The sequence below is a fragment of the Podarcis liolepis genome (assembly GCF_965112155.1).
Source record: "Podarcis liolepis genome assembly, chromosome: 1".
NCBI lineage: Eukaryota > Metazoa > Chordata > Lepidosauria > Squamata > Lacertidae > Podarcis > Podarcis liolepis.
The window spans coordinates 51,615,229-51,621,228 of record NC_139554.1 but is presented as its reverse complement, the minus strand read 5'-3'; positions in this window follow the sequence as shown (position 1 = coordinate 51,621,228).

Genomic DNA, 6,000 nt, shown 5'->3' with positions numbered 1-6,000 from the left:
GACAGCATCACTGCTCTTGCAGCCGTTGGCATAACACACCAGGGAACAGATCTTTATTCCCCCAGGGGAGACATTTTCTCAATCTTATCGGAAGAATCTTGGGGGGTGCAATGCCTTATGGTATATGCATAGACACACGCACACGCCCATGCTACTGGGGTACAACAGTTTGGGCATTCTTCCTCAAGCACCTGAGCTTCTGCCTCTAACGTGAAAGCATTTGATAGTAGTTAAGACCATGTGAACTCTGTGCAAATCATGGGCTATATCCTGAAACCAGACCCTTGTATTCTTCAGTGTTCAGCCCAATGAAAGTAAAGTACAGAGCAGCTCTGGCTAAAATGAAAATAAAAGAACAAATGGATTGATGGTGCCAATTATATATTTAATTCATTTCCCCAATTTTGATTCCCTCCCTCCCCCCCCTCCCCCAGTCGGCTGCAAGATTTTATATTCAGAGAGCACCAGACTGTCAAGGGACATGACTGCTAAGAAATCTTGAAAAGGCTTGCTCACTTGGAGAAGAGAAAGCTGTTGTTGCTTGTGTGTTTAAAATGGTTAGCAGCAAGGTACCTAGCAAGGCTAGGTACCTATCAAGGCTCTCTCATTAGGTTTCAGAGTTAACACCTAACTGTGATGGTGAAGTGTTTATCCAAATAGCCCTGCTTTCCTCTGTTGCAACTTCTCTCCGTTCACGTAATTACTTAATGTGTGAATGGCATCTCATCAAGTCTGAGTCAGCCATGTGCTCTGTCCAGTCTGAAGCTCTGACCAGTGACTCGGATTACAAACAGTCTCATTTTGAAAGATCTGGGAGACAGCCACAACCATACTTTAACTAGGCCATCAGAGAGAACCAAATTGTGGCATAACACCAATTCCCAAGATTTTCTAAATGTACAGGCACAGCACCTGCTTTCCCTACATATTTACTCTGAATATACAGTAGTAGGACTAACCAACCAGCTACGTCTATGTGGCTTGAATAAATCCTCAGTTTGCATAGGAACTGGTTATCCCACCTTTATTAGCATGTACCAAGGGAAGATAGTGGCATTATTTTTAGGCATGAAGCAAAGTCCTTTTTATTAACTCAGACATTTCTAGTACTGCTTCTCATCCGTCACCTACTATTTTTATTTGTGGTTGGTTTAGTATGTTGCATTGAAAATACTGGGGTTTTTATCCCTTGCACTGTAGCAGACTACCCTAGAATCAACTTGATGAAGGACAGTATTTAAAATAAATTTAATCAATAATGCTGTACTTTGAAATTTTACAAAACAACAACAAAACACTTCATTTGTATTTCAAGAGGAAAACACTAAGTGCAATGTTTAATCTGAGATATGGCAAGCGATGGGGATAGAGAAATTTGATCCAACTCACATTTAAAGGTGAACCTACAGTAACTAATTCACAGTTTCTGAAACAATACAGAAACCAAAACACAACCACCCTTCAAAAATTTATGAACCTTTTCCAACTCTAGGGTAAAGTGTGCATAAAATACATGTATCAGAGAAGGTAACATACAAAAATGCAATAAATCAGGGGAAATAGCCTTGCAAAAATGTGTATATTAGACAAAATTGCATATAAGCATTTGCATATTAGGAAAGGTTCACACTAAATTGCTGATGAATTTTCATGAGGACGTTACAAAAAATTCCAGGCTGATGTGGAAATGTGGAGGACTAAACCTAAGATCAGAAAAATGAGAAATTGACAGATTTGCCCGTCTCTAACTATTCATCACCTCACTATAGCCCCAGAAGGTGAGCATGTGCAGTAATACGGGGAAGAATTCAATGCTGCGCTAAAACAAATGCTTGCAGGGCTTTGTGGCAGACAGGCCGGCTGGAACTCAAAACCCTACCCCACAAAGCCCTGGCCATTCCGCCACATTCTCAATGTGCATCTTCCTGTCAGGCAAACATCTTCCCAAATCCCCACCTCTTTGAGAATGTGGGGCGATAGGGAGGGAGAGTTGGAAAAGAAGGAACAAACCATCCCTTTTCTCACCCTCTCCCACATTTCTCACCACCACTGTTCGGCTGGGAGCTGCAATCACACACTGTTGGCTCTGGAAACACAAAGCCATCAATCCCTGTTAGGCAGCGTTGAGCCTTGTCACACAGTTCAAAACACAGGCTGAATGCTAAACCTGGAGAAGTTTGGAGTGAATCCCCTATGAATCAGACCTTTTCTAGACCTGATTCTTAAACCACATAGTGGTACACGTAGGAACTCTCTCGTTCTGTGGGGCTCATTTGTGCCATAAATTATATAATGAACATCTGATGCAGACTCTGGATCACCTGCAGACTTCACCTCTGGTCTAGTAGTGCTGTTGCCGAATACCACATCAGTCCAGAATAAGACCATGCTCATTCACGACTTGATAGCGGATGAATGGGCTATCTTGGCATGTATTGCCAAGACTTGAATGGGTGAGTTGGGTTGACCTGACGTAAGTCAACTGTGCCCATCTAGGTACTAGGCTAATCAGGGGTGGGGGTGCAATGTGGGTTACTATTGCCCATAGAAGACCATCTCCTTTACAGAAAAACTCATAATCCTGGAATGGGACTTGTACCTGATTTTGGGCCACAGAGGCAGATTGGGAAAGCTGCTGGTGTATGAACAGCCCTGTTGCCCAGCAGCATCCGTGATCGAACTGACTGAGGTGGTCTCTAGTAAGGTGTTGGAGGACTCCGGTTGCTACTTCAGTGTGACTTCAACATCCATGTGGAGACTGGACCAGCACAGGACTTCATGGCCTCCATGACAACCATAGCAGGTGTCTCAGATGCTCACTGGTCCAACACACTAAGCAGGCATATGCTTGATGTCGTCTTTACCCCCAAGTGATATGAGGGATGAACTAAAGGTAGGGGTGTGCAAAACACTCCCTTGTCATAATTGGACCATTACCTGAAGTTTATACTAGTACCAGCAATTCCCTCTTGCAAGGTCTGTTCAAATAGCCCGCCCTCAGAGACTGATGGAACCTGATGGTTCAAAGTACATACAAAAATGTATTAATTAGGAGAATTTCACATTAAACGATGATGAATTTTTAGGTTGTTGTTTTTTTAAAGCAGATTGCTATAGAAATGTGGGCAACTGAATTTAAGACTGGAAAAATGATAAACTGAGAGAACCAAAACTGACTGATCCATCCCTCCTGAGGGGTAAACTACAGTTCCCAGGATACTTTGCAGGAAGCAATGTGCTTTAAATGTGTACACAGCCTATATCTCTAATAGTTGAGTTGTGACTACTCAGAGTTCATGATTGCTTTGTTGTCAATTTCCAAAGAGGTGTGCCCTGCAGTCATGAAAGCAGGCGCTAAGGAGTAGGTCAAAACTTATCCTGGAGATCATAGGCATATAAACTTTAGTTCCTTATAAAGTTGATAGATTGAGCTCTGTGCTTTGAACTTTCATGCAAATAAGGAACTGAGAACTTCCAACATCATAATTGTATTCCTGTTTTTCAGAGAAAATATTTGGAAAGGTATTCTGTATGTATTCTGTATGTTAATTACCCAGGCTATTAGGAGTCAACAAGTTCTGTTGCCTGAAGTGGAATGTCATCTTGAATGCTTCCCATAACTGCATAGGCTCAGTCTGTACCTGTTTAATAAATGTGGTACTTATTTCCTAGTGTGTGAACTAGGTGCTGCTAAGTGCTTAATTTGTTCTTAATACTAGTTCATGCCCTTAAGATACAGACATTTGGGAGGTAAAACACCAGCTTTCAAAAGATCTTACAGTCTTCCTAAAAGCATGAGGAGTAAAAATGTCATTATTGAGGCAGCCAAGTTTAAATCTCTCCCATAAGTGGAGCATGCTCGAACCATCATGATCCTGTTAGAAAACCTGTCCTTGCCCAGCCCAAATGAGAATTGCTCCATCTGCATCACAAGCTCTTGTCTGAGCATTATAACCCTTATCAGCGCCCAGAAAAGCCCACATCATCGTACTAGAGATATGGTAAAAGTCATAGTGGTTAGGTTGGGGAAACCCTTCGAGCACTGTTGGTGCCACCTAGAGGAGAGAGAAAAAAGTGACCAAAATCAATTTTAATGGCCCAACCAGACACTATATACCAGGGGTCAGCAATCTTTTTCTGCAGGGGACCAGTCCACTGTCCCTCAGACCTTGCGGGGGGGGGACTATATTTTGAAGAAAAAAATGAACGAATTCCTATGCCCCACAAATAACCCAGAGATGCATTTTAAATAAAAGGACACATTCTGCTCATGTAAAAACACGCTGATTCCCAGACCATCCGCGGGCCAGCTTTAGAAGGCGATTGGGCCGGATCTGGCCCACAGGCCTTAGTTTGCCTACCTATGCTATATACTTTTGGATTACTCACTGCTTTTGAATGCCCTAAGTGGGGAAGCGAAGCGTTAGCAATTCTGGTCCATGTATTTTATAAATATCTGCAAAGGTAAATATCTCTGCAAACAGATGCTGTTGGGAAGATCTGCAGGAAGGGAAGGGTTGCTAAAGACTCTTCCTACCCACCAGAAATGCAGCCTATACAGCAGGAAACTGAAGCAGCTTTATTAAATAGGAACCCCAAAATTTGGACTCCCCTCCAAACCGATGGGGATCCCAAATTTTGGGGTTCCTATTTCATAAAGCTAACTGCAGCAGCAAGGCAAGGAGAAGACCTCATAACCTCCAAACCCTGCTCAGCTATTAAGCACACTGTGGAGCCAAGAGTTCAACCTTTCAGATTATGATGGCCACTTGCACCCTACTCATGGTGCCCCACAGCCTGTAACAAACAGGGCATCTGACCATTCACCACAAGCCATTTTATACGCCTCAGCTCCACTTCAGGCGATTTTTGGTGTTCAGCAGCAGGTGTAGCCACTCAACAACTGCAAAGCAGCCTGGGAAGGAAGTGATGTGTCGGGTGCTTAAGAGGCTAGAGCAGCTGGTGGAGTGTGGACACATAAACAGCATCCTGACAGCAACCCCACTGCTGCTAGCCGGGGTGGGGCACAACAGCAGCAAAGTCAGGGTGCTGCAGGTGCATCAGTGGGAATGCCACCCTGGAGAGCCAGTGTGGTGTAGTGGTTAAGAGCGGTAGTCTCGTAATCTGGTGAACCGGGTTCGCGTCTCCACTCCTCCACATGCAGCTGCTGGGTGACCTTGGGCCAGTCACACTTCTGTGAAGTCTCTCAGCCCCACTCACCTCACAGAGTGTTTGTTGTGGGGGAGGAAGGGAAAGGAGAATGTTAGCCACTTTGAGACTCCTTCAGGTAGTGATAAAGCGGGATAGAAAATCAAACTCTTCTTCTTCTTCTTCTTCTGACCTCGTCCTGGCCTTCTGAGCTTGGCAGCATCCCAATAAGCAGCAGCTCTGCCAGCGGCTCCTAAGACCAAAAAAACTTCCCATACATTACCTCAGTAAATCACTACAGCTGCCATGTTACAGTAGGCCTATGTTATTATCGCTAAGTTACATATCGCTGGGAGGGACAGTAAACAGGGCTTGCCCAAGATACTTTGCTCCCCGAAGCAAAGGACAAAATGGTACCCATTTCCACTCCAGGTACAGAAGCTGACTGGGCTGGCAGTTGAAACTTATTTTAACACTGGTGCCAGGATGGCATCCATTACCAAACCTGAGGTTAGCAGGCTGGCCACTCCCCAGCCTTCAGCATCTGCTTCTTGAGACTGGCTGACTTCTTTATTTTATTTCACAGCATTTAATATACCACTTGACTGCAAAAAAACAACAACACCCACCTCGAAACAGTTTACTAATAGTAGGGCCAGCGCTGATGCTGGCACCCAGAGATGGCGACTTCCTTAAGCCCATGGGTCAGATAAAGTTTGAATGAAGAACGTCTCCTCTTAACCACTGTGTTAACACCCAATTCTGAATGCTTCAAAGCAAGAGAAGTTGCCCCTTCCACACACAGTTTCTCCAGATGACCAAGTCTTAAAAACTCATTTTGAAGGCTGCATT